The following is a 22,446-nucleotide window of genomic DNA, read 5'->3' as shown; positions in this document are numbered from 1 at the left end:
CCTTTTCCGGCTCCGCATTAAAATAATCGGCATGTCTCACAAATGACCGTTCGAATAAAAATAATTACGTATCCGTCGATTAAACACCAATTTTCTGTATAAATTGGTCCAAAACACGAGGTTCTACTACTGTTATTCCCTTCGACCCAACGAGTATTCATCTCAACGAAACCAGTATAAAGCCAAATCAAACTACGCATAGTTGATATGAAGCTTGAGACCACAGTGACACTGGTCGTGTCGAGTCCATGGCTCGGAGAGCGCTAGGAATATTGGGTCGGATAGCAGGTAAGAGGTAGAACAGAAATTGGGGCAAATTATACAGATGTTTCGACCGGCAATCGAGATGTGAGGTATTTGTGATCAGTGTTGGCAAAATATCAATTCGAATTGACGATTGACGATTGAGGATTGACCGATCAATCCGAATTGACGATTGACGATTGACGAAACTAATTCTAAATCTACTGATTGAAGATTGACGATTACTAATCGTTAATTCGAATTGACCGGTCAATCCTCAATCCTCAATCGTCAATTCGGATTGACGATTACTTTGTATGTACACCTAATGTCCTTTTTATTTAGGCCATTTTTTGAAACTGACCAAATGCGTTCCGAAGCGGTGTCCGAGTTTACCAAAGGTTCCGAAACATGTTTCTGACGGCATTATGAAGGATGTCCTTTTTGGAACATTTTCGGGATTTTCCTTGAAATTAACCGATAGCGTTCAAAATCGATATCTGAGGTGCCCAAAGGTTTCGAAACTTGTTTCCGAGGGAAATATTGAGAGATGCCCTTTTTTGGGACATTTCTAGAAATTACCCGATTGCGTTTAAAATCGATATCTGAGGTAGCCAGAGGTTTCTAAACATCTTTTCGACTGCAATATTGAAAGGTGTCCTGTTTCGGGACATTTTAGTGACATTTTTTGAAAGTGACTGCTTGCATTCAAAATCGATATCTAAGGTGTAAAACATGGTTTCAACGGCAATATTTAGATTCTACCAGGGACAGGAACCGGTTACCTTAACCGGGGTTTTTCATAGGGTTATTTTAGAAGCGGTTGTAAAAACACCTACCATAACGGTAACCGTCTGATAAGGTAACACTTTGATTCGGTAACCGTATCAGATACGGTTAACCTCTGTTACCGGTAACCGAAATAAAAACCCAGTCTATTCAGTTACCTCATTATAAAGTTTTTGACCAGTTCAAACGATTGTAATCTTTACGCACACTTATATTCAAGTTGTTATTGAATAACCGAGGTTGGCATGAGCGATCTATGAAGCCTCCAGCATAAACAAGTTTTTTTTTGCCGTTCCTCTGTTTATCTTTATATCTACCTGTGTGTGTGTTAAATAAAATAAATAAAATAAATAAAATAAATAAAATAAATAAAATAAATAAAATAAATAAAATAAATAAAATAAATAAAATAAATAAAATAAATAAAATAAATAAAATAAATAAAATAAATAAAATAAATAAAATAAATAAAATAAATAAAATAAATAAAATAAATAAAATAAATAAAATAAATAAAATAAATAAAATAAATAAAATAAATAAAATAAATAAAATAAATAAAATAAATAAAATAAATAAAATAAATAAAATAAATAAAATAAATAAAATAAATAAAATAAATAAAATAAATAAAATAAATAAAATAAATAAAATAAATAAAATAAATAAAATAAATAAAATAAATAAAATAAATAAAATAAATAAAATAAATAAAATAAATAAAATAAATAAAATAAATAAAATAAATAAAATAAATAAAATAAATAAAATAAATAAAATAAATAAAATAAATAAAATAAATAAAATAAATAAAATAAATAAAATAAATAAAATAAATAAAATAAATAAAATAAATAAAATAAATAAAATAAATAAAATAAATAAAATAAATAAAATAAATAAAATAAATAAAATAAATAAAATAAATAAAATAAATAAAATAAATAAAATAAATAAAATAAATAAAATAAATAAAATAAATAAAATAAATAAAATAAATAAAATAAATAAAATAAATAAAATAAATAAAATAAATAAAATAAATAAATAAAATAAATAAAATAAATAAAATAAATAAAATAAATAAAATAAATAAAATAAATAAAAAAAATAAAATAAATAAAATAAATAAAATAAATAAAATAAATAAAATAAATAAAATAAATAAAATAAATAAAATAAATAAAATAAATAAAATAAATAAAATAAATAAAATAAATAAAATAAATAAAATAAATAAAATAAATAAAATAAATAAAATAAATAAAATAAATAAAATAAATAAAATAAATAAAATAAATAAAATAAATAAAATAAATAAAATAAATAAAATAAATAAAATAAATAAAATAAATAAAATAAATAAAATAAATAAAATAAATAAAATAAATAAAATAAATAAAATAAATAAAATAAATAAAATAAATAAAATAAATAAAATAAATAAAATAAATAAAATAAATAAGATAAATAAAATAAATAAAATAAATAAAATAAATAAAAAAAAGAATAAAAATATCAAGTAAATCAAGTAAATAAAATAAATATAAAATAAATAAAATAAGTACTCCCGGTCCTGTAATAATAAAATTATAGGTCGTCAGTCAATACTGACATCAGGAACATGTTTTCGAACCTCTGGGAACCTCAGATATCGAAATTAAGTCCAGTAAGTAAGTCCCAAAAACTTTTAGGGACCTATGGTCGACATCGATTACGAATATGAACTTAATCGGCCAATTTCGAAAAATGTCCCAAAAAGGGACATCAGTCAATACTGACATCAGGAACATGTTTTCGAACCTCTGGGAACCTCAGATATCGAATTTAAGTCCAGTAAGTAAGTCCCAAAAACTTTTAGGGACCTATGGTCGACATCGATTACGAATATGAACTTAATCGGCCAATTTCGAAAAATGTCCTAAAAAGGGACATCAGTCAATACTGACATCAGGAACATGTTTTCGAACCTCTGGGAACCTCAGATATCGAATTTAAGTCCAGTAAGTCCCCAAAACTTACACCTTTGAAAAGTAATCTTAGGGACTATGGTTAATCTAGATTGAGGATTGATTTAATCCGAATTGAGGATTGACGCGGTAATTCAAATTGATTCAATCGGATTGCCGCGTCAATCAGAATTGATTCAATTCGAATTGATCAATCCGGATTGATCAATTCGGATTGACGCGTCAATTCGATTGATCAATCCGGATTGATTTAGTTCAGATTGATGCCAACACTGTTTGTGATTAACCCACACTACCCACAGTCCACACTAGACTTAATCATGTAATTCCTGCGGGCATTTAGATCGTGATGGAGTCGTGATGCAATTTTGTGAAAAATATGAGATATTAACATTTTATTGGTAAAACAAGGAATCAAAGACAATGGTTAACAATTTTAGTGTTGTGTGTTTTTTTGTTTATAAATATATTTAGTGTCTTTATTCGGTTTAAGTTGCTGCAAAAAAGACAGTGAAAAAAAATTAAAATAAAGTATGGTCACATTAAATTATACTTTTTACTTTCTGTAAGACTTCATTTGAATATACACTGAGAGAAAAGTACAACAAAAACACACTTAGAATTACAAAAATAAACTTAATCCGGGGACAAGGAGAGTTAACTAATAGGAACAAATTGACTTTTGCAATTTCTATTAGTTCTTGCAATTTCTATTATCTTTTTGTTGAAATTATATTTGGGATTACTGAGCTGTTTGTAGAAATAAATAAACTTTACAGAAATAGTGAAACGTCCATAAGTATTTCTAAAACTTCATTTTTTCCCCCAGTACAGAACTGTTTTTTAATTCCTGGTGATGATTTTTCTCTCAGTGTAACGGACACTTTTGTAACTATATTCTACCAGATAATGAAGTGGCTGATTAACTTTTTGCTAAGCAACAATTTTAGTAGATAGTTATTTTTCGCGTTACTATCTATTTACAATATATATGTCGGCGGCCGATCGTGAGATCAGGCAGGTCGTAACGTTCCTGTGTATTGTTTTGAGGATAGTCACATTAAACCAATATATAGGTAAGATAGGTTCGTGAGGTTGCTTCAGTTGCCCGAAGGGCAAACTGCCCAGAAACTCAGGGAACGATTCAAAGATTTTCACGTTTCACGATATGACTAGGAATTTCACGATATGCCTGATCTTACGATCGGCCGCCGACATACACTGTATACACTACACTGCGAAACAGGTGATTTCCAAGCAAAATCTCTGCGCCTTTCAATTAATGTGATAGATAACCGAATGATACGAAAATAACTATGTATAGTAATTAACGCGCCATTTGCATTATTCGTTGCACATTCCGTTACGTCGTAAATTAAGGGCACATCTCGAAACCACCAGTAAATCAAGCTAACCTAACCTCACTTTAAAAAACACTAGTATAAATTTAATTCGAAGCTAGTTGGCGTAAGAACACGAATGACAAACGATGCCCGTTTAATGTCAATTAAGCGACTCACACAAACTTATTAAAATCGCCAAGCGAGTTGAACGTATGACCAAATCAGTATAAGGTTCCTCTCAGACTGCGTATAGTTCTTAAGGGTCTTGATTTACACTGGTCGGTAATACTACTCGTCTGTGTAAGCAAATGGTATACGCAGCCAGAATCGTCCGTGTCTAAGTATAAATAACCTGCTACCGTACGCGTATTTAAATTGAACTCTAGTTATATTAGAATAAGAGTTACAGGAAATTCGGGTTGTGGACAGTTTCCAAATGAATGCAAGCGATAGTGTTACGTGTTTTATAAGTTTTTAAATTTTGTTGAAAAACAGATGGGTTTGTAATTTACTTGTATAATTCACACATGAGTGATGTACGATTGGTAGGGTTAGGCATATTATATAAGATGACAGATCTAATATATGTCAAGATATTATCTTAAAAGTTTTTAAATGATGATATTGTCAAAACTATAATTCTGTTGTTTTCTTTGCAGGTAAATATCGTGACATCAGTGAAACCGACCACAATTATAAAACCCTTGTACGTAAGTAAAAAGTGACGAACGCAGCCATATATTATGCCGCATCGAATCATTGTGAACGCACCACATTACTTGCTGGTAGCCATTTTTATACATACCAGTTCGTTCAAAGTAAATTAAGTGTCAGACTTGATCTGGATGATTCCAATCGCTACTCGATTTCGAGCGACTTGCAAGACAACCAAATAAAATTTAGCTATTTAAAGTTTAGTTGTTAGTAATAAAAGTAATATTTGACCAAAAATAAAAGAAAAAAGTTTCTCCCATACTAATTACAATAGCATCCTGGTCGCGGCACCAAATTGTAACACTTGCGTATCAATTGCAAGACAAAACCCACCAAGAAGCATAAAGTAAAACAGTTGTACTTATACCCCTTATTCATAAACGTTTACTAAACTGAGTAACTGAGTGAGTTGACAAACCGATAATAATCGTTTGTCCCTCCATACGTCGGAAAGGGACAAACGATTATTATCGGCTTGTCAACTTTAGTAAACGTTTATGGGGGATAGTTGCTAACACCTGGGCTACTAATTTTTAGGGTATCTTGGATTCCTGGGCTTGATCTTGAACTACTGGCGCTCGAAAACTCGATTCACATGCGCTCGCGCACCTATTGGAATACACGACGTCTTGATCGATTATGCTTCGGTTTTCAGACTTTAATAAACGCCCTAAACGACGCGAATTGCCCATTAAGTCTAGGCGGTCTGCGCCACTGGCCATTTTGTCATTTGCATACTTATTACCGGCACGAAGAGACAGCCGAAGTTAATTTCCTATAAGACACGACAATGCAAATTATATGTTTTGTGGAAAAAAGATGATCTGCGTAGACACGCTTTTGAGTTAGTCAATTTAATGAAGTCACGATATGGAGAAGCAAAAAATACAGCCAGGATAATGATATACTTACGGAGGGAAACCTTAAAAATATCAGGTGATTTATGAACGAATGAATGAAAGATCTTAATACTGCCCAATGTTCTCAATTAAGGACATATTTGTTCCATTTTTTGTATGCACGAAAGTAAAAAGTAGAGGCCCTCAGGCATAAGGCTAAGGATTTGCTTCTTTCCTTCTATGCGAGGTTGATAAAATTACTTACCCCATACCTTCAGTTAAGGTACTTTATGTTGTGTCAATCCACGACCGTGTCCTCAATTATCATCTTTATTACACAACCTATTTTCTAATTAACTCGCCCAGCACGCAGCTAATTTCTATTAAAATTGCCCATAACCGTTTTACGGCTAGGGCTGCACCGTCGTAATTTTATGCAGCAATTACGCTCGCCGCAAAGGGTCATCACTAGCGAACTTAATTAAAGTTATAAGTACACCCGAGCGTGCATTCTGATTGGTGGCACGAGAAAAGGCGAGCCGATTTCGAATTTTTGATTATTTGAACCAGTCTCACTCCTAATTAGTTAAATTAGTTTGGTTAGTTGAGGTTCTACTGTACCAGTGTTTGGTGATTAATAGCAATATGCCTTTAAAATGAACGCACCCGGAATTAGTACGTACGAGTCTTTGGAGTGGTTCGAGTATAAATTAATCAAAATTCACTAATACTTCAGTATCTTGAGTCATCACATGACTGTCATGAGTAAAGTTCTATTTCAAGTATTTTGAAGTGTGACTCAAAATGCCTATTTCAAGGATTCCGTCATGTTTCCAAGATTAAACCTTAATAAAAGTAATGTAAAATGTTGCAAATTGCAAGTTAAATAAATAAAAGCTTGTAAAAATGTGTGCGTCCAAACGCCCGTGCTAGGTAAGCCTCTAGAATGATCCGACAGGTACTATCATGAGAAAGATATTTGAATGCCCTATAAATATAAATTGGTACGGAGTAATTTTTACGTGTCTAGTCTAGGCGCTCTAGACATATGTTTTATAGGTATCCCTAACGACTTTAGGAATACACGATAGCCTTGTAAAATAATAGCGGTGACATTATGTGCATTCTCTTTTAGTGACATTAAAGCATGTAATATATGATGAATATATAGTACAAGCTTTGCTTAGTTTGGGGCTAGGTTGATCTGTGTAAGATGTCCCCAATTTATTTATTTATTTATATGATGGACATATTCATCGGAATTGGGTAAACATTGGTGAACAAAAAATTTAGGAAACGCGGGTTCGAACCCTATCTAAGGCGATGGATTTATTCTTTATTTGAAAATGAATACCTTATACATGTTTATTCAATGAATATGACTGTATACCTACAGCTTGTATGACTAGTAATCAGTAATAAGTACCTATTTTTTATGACCCCGACAAACGGCTTTTTGCCATAATATTGGTATCAAATAATTGACACGGCTCATACATATTCCATACATCGTACATTAAATACGAGTAGGTATATAGCCGAGCCTTTAAGGCACAATAAAAAATGTACTTTGGCTGCATTAAGTGTAAACTGCATTATCATAATTCAACAATTAATTATCATAATGGCGTCGAGTGTCATGACATAGATAGACAAACGTAAAAAATATTATGAGGATGTGTGAGGAAAGTTTAATCCCGAAGTTCAATTTTAGACGATTCCTCCTCTAGCTCCTATCAGACGATAAAATGTCACTATGGTACTAAAATAAAGCACGTCACAATTATTTTCTGAGCCTCGCAAGACTTTTTACAAGCTTTTATTTAGTTTCACCTGACCGTTGTCTGTCTGTATTATGTAATCAAATCTTGCAAATTAATTTTGATCCACTTCCCGGTTTCCGATTGAGCTGAAATTTTGCATACATACGTAAGTCGGGTGACAATGCAATATTATCTCATCGAGCTGATCTGATGATGGAGACAGGAGGTGGCCATAGGAACTATATATGTGATAAAACAACGAAACCTAATTGTGTTTGGGGTTTTTAGAATTGTCTCGATGAGCATTAGTTGCCTGTGGAAAGAAAATTACAGTCCGCGGTAAAAGCTTGTACCAAAAATGAAATTTTTGGTAAAAACTTATTTAATCTTTCCGTTTTAAAACCGCTTGTAGCTCTTTAAAACAGGAACAGGGACTTCATTCAACGCCTTTTAAATTAAGGATTTCGTAATATTTTGTTTCGAGTGTGATTTTACGCGTAAAACAATGAAAAGTAGCTGGTAAACTTTACCGGCGATATCTCCAATCCTTTTTAATATTGTCGAACAGAGCCCTGGTTCACACAATGCTAATTGTATAAGTGTCGCTACGTGCCATTCGATTATTGACGTGGTTTTTACCCCCTGGCGCCAACGGAGGGGAAAAACTGGACCTAGGTATACTAGACAGGTCCTAATTGAGTATTGGAAGCTTTTTGTTACGTAGGTACAGTCGAGGATATTTAATAAAATTTATATAAGTTATATAAGTATATATTATGGCAAGCGTGGCTCACTCCGCGATTTGGTCGCTTTGCAACAGGTAGCTAAAACTACATCCGTTCCACACCAATTTTAGTGGCTAGCCATAAGCCGCGCGTGGCGCTGTCGCCATCTAGCGGCCATATCTGTCCTGATCGTAATAGACGCGTTTTGTTAGAGAGTGAGTCTTCTGTACCGAGTACTATTATTTTATTCTGTGGTTATAGTTAGAATTTTATGAGATGTCCAATGTTACTTACTTGAGAGCTCTTCCTACCAATCGAATATCTTTAAAAGAAAATACTATAGGTAGGTTATTATATTTGGTTTCGACGTGGTTTCGACAAGTAACCATGTACAAACTAAAGGTGACGTTTGTTCGACGTGTTGCCTCCCTGTCACACTTACGTACGAATTTACAAGTGCGACAGAGATGCAACACGTCGAACGTGCGGGCGCTGTCATTGTGAATTTTCTTGCGATGTCAATGTCTTGAATGACATCAAATTAAGCTAACTTTTAAATAAATATTAAAAAGAGCGTCAGCCTCTAGTCTTACCCAATCTTCTCAATACATAACACATTATTTTATGTGGTGCGCAGAAATTCCAAAACGAACAAATATGTCCTTAATTGAGAACATTGGGCAGAATCCTGAAGTTTCTTAGAAACTGCTTGAGGAAAGACGAGGTTATGGCGTATAGCTCATATATGTAATGCAATCTATGACCTATAGTGTTTTATATTTCGTGGCTGATTATACATAGGCTGAGAAAATATCGACACTAGGAATCTAATCGCAGATGTATGTGCACTAATGAGCAATGTAGAGGTATGTAAGCTTGAAAAGAAAAGAACCGCAAATGTATGTATAAGCACAGAATTGCGTTTCTTTGTACAAAATACCTGGTGTTAACACTTACGCTTCCAAGAACTAGCTAGGAGGATTCTTTTAAGGAACTGTGAATCGTGGAGCTAATGTATGTGCACTAATGTGCGATGTTGTGGTATGTGAGCTTAAACAGCTTTTGCGTTTCTTTGTAGCAAATACCTGGTATTAACACTTAAGCTTCCAGGAACGCTAGGAGGATCGTGATTTTTCTGCCGTTTTTTTAATGGTACGGAACCCTTCGTGCGGGAGTCCGACTCGCACTTGACCGATTTTTTATAATCAGCGCTAAAACGACACAAATCGAAAACAAAAGAATGATACAAAAAGCAATAATAGGGCACGCAGCGCGTCCCCAACGCACGCAACCAAAAATATTTACAGTCAACTTGAATCAAGACCTTATTATTAAGTTATTACGGTTTATTTTAAAATGGCAGGTGTATATAAAACTTGAAATGGCGCCGAGCCTCGCAATTAGACGTCAAATCGTGGTTAGATCCTCCTTTTCAATTTAATACTGGAAGGTCCTAACGATCCCACGGATTCTGTTATTAAAGTACCGCGTAATGGTTTTACGTTGGCATTAGGATTTACTGACAATTTACTCGAAAATTGCTACTTTAACACATTTATTCGTGATGTGAACCAAGCTGTGACGCGGAATTTAATGGGTTTTTAAAATACGGTTGGGTTGTACATTTACTCGTCAGTTAGGTGTATATTGTTTTCATCATCATCATATTGTTTTAATAAATAAAGGAAGTGAAAAATATTAACACCACGACAATATGTAGAATTTAAAAACGAACAGTCATTCATTATAAAATTCGATTACCGTATTTAAAAAGGGGCCCACTGAATAACAGTCCGCCGGATGGTATCGCCGGCTTGTCAGTTATTTAATTATCAAGGTAAATAATACCTCTATTTTTTGAAAACTAAAAATGAAACTGAAAACTGATTGTAAAATATATTAAATCATATTTTATTTTAAATTTTTAATTATATTAAAAATTTCACTTAATAATTTAATATTGAAATTAAATTAATTTAAATTTATTAATTAATACCTGATAAAATTTAATTTAATTACATAGGTAGCGGGGTTTACAATTACAACAGCATGACAATATGTATAAAAAAACATAAGTTATATCCAAAGAATACGTTTTCTGAGAAAGAGTAAAACCGAATTAAACAAATTGAAAACGTAAAACGATTACGAGCACATAACTATCTTAATCCTCTGAATTATAAGACCATATAAACAATTTTATGTACTTACTTACAGATATCTTTCGCAATGAAATGGCACACTAATAACACTTGCATTAAATAACTAAAAGTATAAAAGTTAAAATTAAAGTTTATGCTCATGTGAAACTGCTAAAAAGCAGCATTCGTGATCTTGTTATATTATTGTTTCAAGGGTCCCAAAGCCCGGCGCAGCGGCGGTGGGCGGCTACCCTATAATCTGTAGGGTCCCGTGATTACAGAGGAATTTTACGGTTGGTTCGTTAGCTTGAAATCATAGTAATGGCTTCAGTTCGTGTCATTTCCGTGGTTGTAATGGTCTGTGAATTTGGGGGAGAGTCTAAGTATAGTGTTCAAGGATGGTAGGTAATGTTAATCATATATACCAGCGGTCGGCAACCAGCGGCCCGCGGGCGGCATGCGGCCCGCGAACCTCTCACTTGCGGCCCGTGAGCCTCCCTGGCTATTTTGTATGTAATATTGACTGATATACGTCTGATATAAGTCATAAATATTAACAAAGTACGGCCCGCGTCCACTTCGTCAACTGCTATGTGCCCCTTGCCTGCTAAAAGGTTGGCGACCGCTGATATATAGCATGGGTCCCCGTATCCCGAATATCCAGATATGATTCAAAAAGGTACCATTTGAGTCAAATAAGTAAGTCTGAGTTGGGAAAATGCTTTAAAACCTCAAGTAAAGTATGAGGGCGTGAATGTTATACAATACAACTAAATTTAAAACTAAATCGATAATACTGCAAATAAAATAAACTGCAAAGTAGAGAACAAATCTTCCGAAACGAGGGCTGATTTATATTGGAATACGTGGGCCATACACAAAGTTTCTGGATTCTGATATATGAGACGACTTATTTTTCTAAGTGGTCAGTCCAGGAATTTTCAGTATGCCCTAAGTATTATATTTCCTTGCATAGTTTTTCGTCACCATTATGGTAAATTCTGTCGTACTCTTCATAGTCATAACATCTTACCGGGTAAACGTCTCTCAAGACATTTTATTCACACAGTACTTATATTAACTGAACAAGATTGATATGAGATTTCGTGTTTTGTTTTAATAACTCCCATGATCTGCTTTAATAACTCTTCCTCAGAATGATAAGCATCATCTCACCAGCCACTGATCCGATAGCCTTTTTACTGACATTACGGTGTTACGGATTGATCAATCTACAGTGTAGATTCAACATTGATGAATCAGTCACGCTTGATCAAGCACTTTTACTCTCAGGAATGCACTGATTGCCAGTCACTGTTATGGTAATTATGCGTTTATAATCTGATTACACGGTGCCACTGTGGCATTGGCATGCGATGCTAATATGTACATCTACGATTTTAGTAAAACGGTTTTACATAATAATTTTTACGCCTCCTAAAGTCACAAAATTGAGGTTTATATTGTTATAGAATTAAAGATTCAAAATTGAAAATGCAAATATATTTTTGGACTGTATACCTATGTTCAAATTTAACCCCCTTATTTTATGAATGGTCTTATTGAAATGAAACTTAGCAATTTCTTTTTTAACCCTTATCTTGGCATCGTAACACCCGTGATACATGGAACTTAAAAAAATCTAGCAGGTTCACTTTATTACCTAACACAATAATTCTGCCATCAATATGTCGAGCTACCCTCCTTACTTATAGAAAAAAATAATTGACACGAGTGTCATTGTAAATTCATTAGTAATAATCAACATGGCGCCGCGGAAACAATAGATTTCGGTTCGTACTGGAAGTATTGCATTTATTTCTTATGTTAGTATATATTTTTCCATTATCTACATTTTGATATCTTTACTGTCTCTTAGTGCATACATATTTACAATGCCTTCAAATTTAAAAACATTTAATACACAGAACCTTACATGAAACTGTTATGTATTATATTTGATACACTGCCAAGAACTCAGAAATGCACATATCTAAAGGATCGTATTACATTTAATACATTGCCAAGTTATCGTCAAAATATTTTTACATAATTTTTATTTTTTTTATTTTTGTGGTGTTACAAAACATGCTTCAATTATTTAATATTAGTTGTCGTATTACTTAGTTATTAAACTTTGATTTTTTTAAGTACTAGATGTTATTTAACTATATATTCGTACGGCGTAGCATTATTGCTACGCCGTAGCCCGTAGCACGGAAAAATATGTGTATGGCAAAAAATGGCTCCAAAGTAAAAAAAAAAAATTTTTTTTTTTTACTTTTAATTATTTGTTTACTTTTCATATTTTTCTCAAGTTTTTGCTGGCGACTTTTTTGAAACTTTACGGGATCTCATTTTCCGCCCATGTGATCAGGTATTCGTAGATATAATTTATTTTTACAGGTTTAATAGTCATCTGATGCTTTAGATTGCATTTAATTAGCAGTAAATGCTAATTTCTGTTGCATTACATGTTTTATTTTTATTAAAATCTTCATTTTTCTTCTAAAAAGTAGGTAACTATTTTGTCGAGTTATTGGCATTGTATCAAATATGATACATATGATTTTCCGAAACTGGAAAATCTTGGAATTTTCTTCTTATTTTTTAATAGTCTAGTATGCTCAATAGGTGACAAAAAACTAAAAAAATGTTTATATTTAAGATATTTTGAGCCTTGCCAAGATAAGGGTTAACAACTCTGTTAAATTTTGTCTTTTTCTTAGCAAACAGATAGGTATGTTAAAATGACGAAGCGGACAAACAATTATCAACGGCTTTTAAATAAATTTGACAAACGTTTATAAATAACGCCATAAGTCGGTATGTACTGTGTAAGTATTTCTGTAAGGCCCACTTGCACCATCCCACTAACCCGGGGTTAAGCGGTTAAACCTAATAACCTAATGTCAAATTGTACTGGTAACCATGGTAACTCCAGGTGTAATCGGTTATCCCCGGGTTAGTAGAATGGTGCAAGTGGGCCTAAGTGTCATTGTTTAGATACAGATATAGTGCATTCCTAATTGTTTTCCATTGCATTTTCTCGGAAACGTTCGTGTTTGTCATGCTATTTCAGTCAACCTCAGTACTCTTTGTACCGAGACTGACTGAAATACCTAACAAGACACATTCTTACGTTTCCGTGAAAATACGATGGATAATAATTATGCACTTGTTTTACGACGTATTCGTTTTAGTATGATGAAGCTACCGTCATACCATTTGCGGTAAATACGGTTATTACTGCACTGCAAAAGTAAATTCTTACATATTGCTCCTTAATTTTCTACCCGATGGTATTATAAATACTACAATGTTGCCAACATGCCACATCGAGCAGATAATTGCTGATTCCTGGCCGCGTGGTCTGGATGCGCGTGCGTTCGTGCCACGTTCGTGTTCATGTCTTATTCGTATGAGAACCAGTATTAACTGCCCTTCGTATCCATATTTTTAGAATACCTAGATAATAAGTTCTTTTACGCTAAGTTTGCATCAAATTAGCACGTTATTATTTACAAAAACGGTACTTAATCGCGTATAATTAAGCTCTAAATTTACCTCCTACGTTTCGAGGACGGCATTGTCCCCATCATGGTCTCAAAGAAAGACTGTTGGTACAACATCGTAGGTAATTTAAAAAAATGATAATACGCGATTACGAGTAAGTCCCGTTTTCATAAATAATAATGTGTAAATGTCGAGAAATTTTAAATCAATGAATCAGCATTTATGGCACATTAGACAATGTCGCACCATATTTGACATTATCATTCGATACTAGATGTATATAGAGCCCCGGAGGGCATACCGCGAACCACGTTCGATGTGTTCCCTCCCTATCACACTTACGTACGAGTTTGCAAGTACGACAGAGAGACAACACGTCGAATGTGGTTCGTGGTAGACCCTCAGATTTCGAGATCCCTATACACTGGTTTGATTCGCACATCGCGCAAGCAATCGTTACACGCCGCGTGCTTCGGCGCACGATCGGCAAATTGCCGGCTCTTTGGCGGCCGGCAATTTCTCTTTGTTGGACAACCCGCTAACAACGTGTTTTGTTGTGGTCGGAATAAGTGCTCAGTTTAGTAGGCATGTGAAGCTAAGACCTCGGAAGCTTTCGGGATTGTTTTTCGACATCTTGTGCTATATCAGCGGACCAGGCAGGCTTACAAAAATTCAGTCGTTTACGTAGTTATAGAGATACATCTTGTAGAGTCTGCGGAAAGAAAAGAGTCGTGGAATGTAAGAGAGCCCATACATTCTACGACTCTTCTCTTTCCGCACAGACTATAATAATTAAATATTTATGCGTTAAACTTAAGAATTGCCCTCTCTGTTTATACGTGTCCGAATTGCTAAATACATTTACCATTTCGACATTCAGACATAGTTTTAATTCTAATACAAATTCGCGCCGATGTATCCTAAAGAAACTACGTCGGTTCTCAAGAGAGGGCAGAAGCACCGCCATCCCTTGATAGCGTCCATAAGCTACAGTAACCGGTTATATTTCAGCCCGTTATAAAAAGGCGGACGTAGAATAGACAAGAAACCTAAGAAGATTAAATACATAAGAACAGAAGTTTTCACCCCTCAACTCAACAACGACAACAACCTACGTTAAAAGTCATTAAATAGTTGACTTAGAGACTCACCAGCACATATGATAGACCACTGTTCAACCTTATCTCATGGCGATAAGGTTTGTAATTGATCATTCAATTGTGTTAACGATGGCACAAGTGGAAACCCAAACATGCTCTCACTGAACAACCGCGCTTGTTCGTTGGCAAATATTTGAACAGCCCGAGTTGAGAACTGAAGGCGGATTTGAGGTTTAAACAATAAACACGGTGGTGATTTGGTGAACAAGCATGCAGGCCGTTTGATGGGAAGCTATGGGGCCTTTAGATGCTTGCATTGCAACTAGACAGCGGTGCAGTTTGGGAAAACTCGCATGTTTTCTGAGGACATTACAAAAGTTAAAAATTTTGATACATTTATCTAAGACTGTCATCATACAACTTTTAATGCCTATAAGAATAAAGTGAGGAAATTAGCTTGATAAGGCTTTAATGTCGGTTTATTTTATGATGTCCACAGGAAAAACGCATAATCTTAACTCATACTAAAAACAAATGATCCAGGGCTTCCAGGAGTCCCATGAATTTTTTATCAGGAAAGTGGTATTTAAGATCGTTCTTACGAAAAGATTTTTAAGGTGTATTCGGGTAATTCTGTCGGATAATTCCGAAAATCAGATGAAAATGACCCAAAATTCCATCATAATAAGAGTCCGTTTTCGGAATTATCCAACGGTTTTCGACATTCGTAATTACCCGAATATACCTTACTTGCTAAATTTTCAAAGTTCGCAGCTTCCCACTAGGTACAAATTGCTGGAATAAATGATATGATATGATATGAATAAATCTAATTTAAAAAGTATAATGTATTTTTAGGTAGAACCAAAACACTTTCGTAACATTTTTTTTCACTTCCTAAGTCGTTTTTAATGCCCTAAATCTTATAACTTGCAGTAAAGTCAGTCTCAGTTTGTTTAGTTGTCCGCGGCGTCTCTAAAGGCTTGTGTGGTCGCGTGACAGGGCTCCGCCGGCACCGGATGGCCGTCCGTAATGTCTATGAAATATTATTATGACTACTTATGACACGACGCCCAATCAGGGTTGAGTTACTTCAATCTTGATTCTTAGCTCCCAAACATGATCGCCATATATTAACAGCCCAAAAATTAAATTCAAAGTTGCTCAAAGTTCAAAGTCAGCCCTTGCTTGGATAGGTTTTTTTTTCGATGTGGGGCGCGCACATCTCTTGTGAGCAAGGACCCCGCTAAGGATACGGGCGAGCCTTGCTCATATGCATATCTGTCGCCAGTTTTCCCTTAGTCGCCTTATACGACACCCACGGGACGAGATGGGGTGGTGCTATTCTTTTCTGATGCCGGCACCACACGGCACTGCTTGCTTGGATAGGTATAGTTTATAAAAAAAAAACTAGTTAACTATATATCGCATACATCTTAGTAAGCTGCTGTCACATGAATTATTTACAGCTTAGATTCAAGTCTCAAATGAAAGTGGTCTACTTGAAATGAGTTATGTCTTCATTGTCTAACCAACTAACCATGCCCGGCGTAACTCTTTCCAATGCAACATTGATCATATAACGCGCTTATAACCACTACTATGTATTTATTATGCTACTTGTATAGCCAGTTTTATAGTGGATAAAGTAGATTTTCGCGTACCTATAGAAGTAAACATCGTGCTTTGTCTTTACGATGCTGGTAAATAATATAGTGTATGTATAATATGTAATGTAGTGTGTGTATGTGTACTGTATTTTGATACATACGTATAAATTCGGTATAATTTCTCACACAACAATTCATATTTTAATGTCCAAATTTAACCATCATTTGACTAAACAGCTGCCTTAAGCAAATCTAATTAGAAGTCATTTTTTATCCAGCAAAATGTGCTTAATATAAATAATATGTTACTAAACACAAGTACCTTTCCAACGGGACACCGAACTTTTTTTTTTTACAGTCGCTAAACTAAATATGTAACGTGTTGTGATAGCGATAAGGTTTAAAATAGTTTGGATTTTCTGTTTAATAAATGCAAATGTCAAACTTGTTAATGTAATCTGCTACAAATTAGATTCTAAGATTGACAGAGTAAAATAAGCGGTATTTTATTACTTATATAAACGATTTTACAGAGGATTATATAGTGAACGGTACTTAAAGTACAGCCTCATATGACTCTTCGTTTGATTTTCGACTGTGGGACCGACTTTTCAATTTCGTGCACTCGATTTCGTCACTCGAAAATCGGCGGAAAACGGTGAAATGCTAATTTTTGAAATACCAAGCATTGACCACTCGTTTTCAATTCTATTCGTAGAATTTAAATGCCTAGTAGTGGAGATATTATTGAACGAAATACAGGAAATCGAGCAGTGGAAATTCAAAAATGTGCCCCCGTGTCGGAATTCTACAAATATCATAAATTATCTCATTAATTGCTTGTAATCGTAATTAATGGCTCTGTATTAATTTATGCCTCTCGAAACTCGGTCTGGGAAATGTATTCGAATAGTCGAATCGATTAATTTAATGTTTAATCGTTTCTCATTTGGTTGCATTAATTCTGACTGATAATGTTTTTTATTTCTAGCCTTTCAGTCTTAATATTTCTAATAAGTGTAGATTTGCCCATTAGTGCCATATTATGCAACGGATTAACCAGATTATCAAGTTCCATTTAAGTATAAGATAGTAAATTTCGGTTTTTTATCGTTTACTTTTCAATCCAGTTTTTTCTTGAACACTAAAACCGGATCGTAAGATTGTAACCGCTAACTAGTTATAATGCTCTTATACAAACACCACATTCAATTTAGAACAAATGAAAAAACAAATGCCGCTCTAAGAAATGCCATAAAACCGGTAAAGAAATCAATTTTCAAATTCGAACGAACAATCATGGCGGCAATCAAAACGTCATGAATTTTAAAATTAAAATACAAGTGCGCTCAAAAATATGCCTATGTGTCCGTAGATAAAGTCTAAACTCGATTGACAAGAAATCATGTTAGTGGACAAGACTGATCGCTGGCACTTCTAGCTTTCGAGATATGGGAAGAATCTTTACTGCGTACAAGTATCTTAACTATAAAATTCAATCTGTGCAATTAGTTGCTTTGGATATACGGAATGCATCGTTTTATCGTCGCACTTTACTCGAGATAACGTGTCGCATGTTTCGAACAAAACGCGTACGCGTAGGTATTAAAGAAATATACTATATTTGTCTTACGCTAGTGCCCAGGGCTTAGTGCTAGGAGCCAAAAGAATGGGATGAGTTTAGTTTTCATGGTTCTTACACAATAATTTCCTGTATAATGTAATTTTCGAGTTACAAAGCATAATGACGCAACTGAAACATTTATTTAAGTAAATTAGCAAGCTACTGACGAAAAATATAAGACATTATAAAAATACATTATTCAGTCGCAAGACTAATAAAAGTCACTAAGTAAATAATTTTCTTTTAAATTTGCTAAAAATTGCTTATTTCTCGTCTATTGCCTTCCATTTGAACAGTTAACGGGTTCCTTATAAACTCCGGCAGTTATCTCGAGTAATGCATGCAAAACATGGCCTGCGAGATTAATAATGCAGATACATGCATCGGTGTGACTATGAGAGCAGCCGCCTCTTACTAGCTCGGTATAATTACAGTAAAACCGGCTAAGTACGAGTCGGACTCGCGCACTAAGGGCTTCGTACCACAACGCAAAAACCAGCAAAAAAAAAACACGTTTGTTGTATGGGAGCCCCACTTAAATATTTATTATATTATGTTTTTAGTATTTGTTGTCATAGCGGCAACAGAAATACCTACATCATCTGTCAAAATTTCAACTGCCTAGCTATCACGGTTCATGAGATACAGCCTGGTGACGGACTTGCAAAATTCGTCATTCGCGAATTCGCGACTCGCTGCGAACACGGTAGACCGCGTCAACCGCGTGCAATTTCATTTCGATTCCTTTGTTTTTTTTCTGAGCAATATTCGTGAAACTATAGACAAGATCGCAGGAATCTATGGATGACGGTGACGCCAAGTGATTTATGTTGAAAATGTTGAAATCCTGAGGAGGATTTTATTCAGCTCAGCGGTTGATGCTTTTTGCTAGTTGTATAGGGTGTAGCACGTGTTTTTCTTCCATAACTTGTCTCATCAATCTTTTCCTTTCTTTTCAATTAATTAATAATAATGTAAACGTTATTAAGAGAAATGCTGATTGACTTCATAATTTGAAAAGGCGGGAGAAACGGAGCGTGTCTTAAATATCCGCAAACTCTATGATTAATTTGCTTATAATGGGGTTTATAATTGCTGCAAGCGAGCGATAAATTAAGCTTTAATGGTTGTTTATATTGTCCATCTTTTGAACATTATACTATAAATCTCGTTTAGAAGCTCACGCTAGCAAAGCGTTGCATAGTATGTAAATTATGAGGCCTTACTTTGTTTTAAACGGCCAATAAACTTTGGTAGATTATAATTATATCAGCTATTTGCTAAGATGTTTTATGGTCAGACTTTGTTGGTACAATTTCCGTGCTATTTAACTTATGAGTACTAATAATTTCTTTCCCACACGCTGCTATTTTACCGCTCTTAATAGAACAAAACAAAATTAGAGTCAAAATCATCAACTCCCAACGAAATTTAAAAGCGTTCAGTGAAATAAAACCTTTGCAAATTCCTGGAGTAACATCGCTATCCTTTTTTAATTCAGTTATTTCCTTAGAAAGGAACGAGTAAGATATATGGTCCTAAGAACTTTATGAAGTATAAAAGTCGTGGCGCTTGGAATTCCGCGCATCCCGCCGACAGCCGCGTTCCTCGGTCGGCTATTGAGACATTTCTAACTGGACCCGAATAATGAGTGTAAGAACTGAGGCATTGAGGACGCTGGTACCGTAACCAGGAAGTCCAAAATGTTCTGGATAGCTTTTGAAGTTGATGTACACTGTGAATGTCTCGGTGAAAAGTACCTATAGTTAGAACTCAAGTACAGTGCTATAATTAAGAGTATTCAATTAGTTAGAACTCAACTACAGTGTCAAAATTACTAACAAAGCTGATAACTTGATAAGGCTTGGGCGAATGTAGGTATTCGGTTGTTAGGTTTTAAAACCGTCATGCTGTTGCAGTAACTGAAAACTCAAAATGTTGTCCCCAGTGCTGTAAAAGTCTTGGAAATATTACTTGTCGTACCTAAGCAATATTCTGATGTAGGTCTTAAAAACTGTCGCCCTAGTACCGCAAGGTATGGAAGACTAAGAGTGACATTCCATGTCCAACTGCAGCTGCAATACTGTTCATTTTACTATGGAAACGCGTCGCTGTCATTGTCAATTTCCATAGTAAAATTAACAGTATTGCAGCTGCAGTTGGAAATGGAATGTCACTTTAAATTGTACTAATTTAGCTCTCAAAACTGCCGTTGGGACTAGAAAGTAAATCCGAAAAGTAACTGCAGCGGTATCAAAAAACTTAAATAAATACTTAGTATAGTTCCTGGGAAACAACTGTAAAATAATTGCAAGCTAAATACCAAAAAATAACATACCGCCACTTAGCAACGAGCCGGCTTGTCGATCGATCCGAATACTTTTCACGATCTAATTAAATTGAAAGGCAGAGTCGGCTCGGATAAGAGCGGAATGCGGCCGCTGTTGAAATATTGATTAAGCTTTCTGTTTTACTTCTCACTCGGCCGACGATGCATGCTTTTTATACAACGTAAACGGCCCGCGTGATAAACGGTTCTTGTACCCAACCACCACTTTGCTAGTACCCCAAACAAACCCCTAAGTCCTCAAACCATTGTGCATTAAAGGTAAGCCTTGGCACCGGCAGAGATTGTACAACGGGATCGTTTGAGGTATTTCTCTAAAACCGCTACGTGCGCGTCTAATTCCAAGTTGTGTTGTGAGGATAATCGCTCTAGCGGCGACGTAAACATGTGGTAGAAAGCAGTCTTCGACAGTCTTAGTACAATTTCTCTAATCGATAAAATACACAGATTTCTACGAGCAAGAATACACACTAGAAGCAAAACCTCGCGCGCAAAAGAGAAATTCAAACGCGATCAAATTCAATATCCCTGGACTCGAATGGTTTCATATTATTTCAAGTATGTCTTTGCTTTTGACCATTTAGACCTCTTGACGTAGCCCGGTAGATCTGAAAAACAAAACTTGCCGAACGTGTTAATTCCTCTAAACATTAAAAGGTGTCGCGTGTTGCAACTTCGTTTACTTCGTTACCAACTTACCACCTATGTCGCCAGTTGACACCTGCGACACACACGACGTCCATGTTTACACAATAAATACAATCCCAAACGGTATTTCGGATTAAGTTTGTGGACGCACGCGCAATCAATAAGTATTGACGATGTTATGATTTAAACGACAATCGGGCTTTCAAGAGCGTTAAACGAGCAGCATTGTGTGCATGACTTTAATGTCATCTACACAATCGAGAAGCGTATCCGTTAAGCTCGCTCGGAAGACGCGAGACCAAAAAAACATCTACGGTCAGGGGAATCATTCCAATCACTGGGACGGCTTAAGGGAACCAGTATAAATACGCTCTCCGATTACACATATCTGTTACAGATCTCAAGATCATCTTGCGCTGGTTTAGGAGAAAAGGGATTCACGCGCAACCTAAAAATAATTCATCGCCAGGTAGTCGGCCTTTTGTGGCCATTGTGGCTTAACGACCGTTGAATAGTCCACGGAACAGGTGGCGCTTTCAGATCACATCATCACCTCTTCCTTCTTCATTTTGCACTTTGGGAGTTCGATGAACGTATTATTCAAATGTTATTCGAGCGGCGTGAAAGCGTCGATAACCCCGGGCGTGGACGGCATCTCTGATAAACTCGCGTGCCTAGATTCGCAGACGTCCTAGCAACAAAGGCTATCGACTAACGTGATCTAGGCGCCGACATCGGAGACGGATCGGCTCATTTACATTAGTATCGATGCGAAAGCGACACCTGAGGAATCCGCGCTAACATTGATCAAACACCGGCATTGAATAACATTATGAGGCGGAGGTAGGAGTACTCGTAACTATAGCGCCGGCATCTAGCGAATTCCTGGGATATTCTTATTAGCTGTTGAGTTGAACACTCGGGAGAACCAGTAGAAGTTCGCTGTTTGTTTACCCATCATAAAAAACACAATCTCGCCCCATTTCAACATTACTTTTATGAACAACTATACTCAACGCAACAAAAACTGTATGGTAATCCACATGGGCGCGATCGTGTTGTCAGGTATGCCCT

At 35.1% G+C, this 22,446-nt stretch overlaps 1 protein-coding gene across 1 annotated transcript in view; it reads left to right on the top strand.

Moving 5' to 3' along the window:
• LOC134669899 (uncharacterized) overlaps window positions 1–22,446 on the top strand; it is a 94,033-nt gene that overhangs the window by 41,480 nt on the left and 30,107 nt on the right. The gene's annotated exons all lie outside the window — the stretch shown is intronic.

This window comes from Cydia fagiglandana, chromosome 13 (genome assembly GCF_963556715.1).
Source record: "Cydia fagiglandana chromosome 13, ilCydFagi1.1, whole genome shotgun sequence".
Lineage (NCBI taxonomy): Eukaryota > Metazoa > Arthropoda > Insecta > Lepidoptera > Tortricidae > Cydia > Cydia fagiglandana.
The sequence above is the reverse complement of the archived record's forward strand: the minus strand, read 5'-3'. Positions and strand labels throughout refer to the sequence as shown.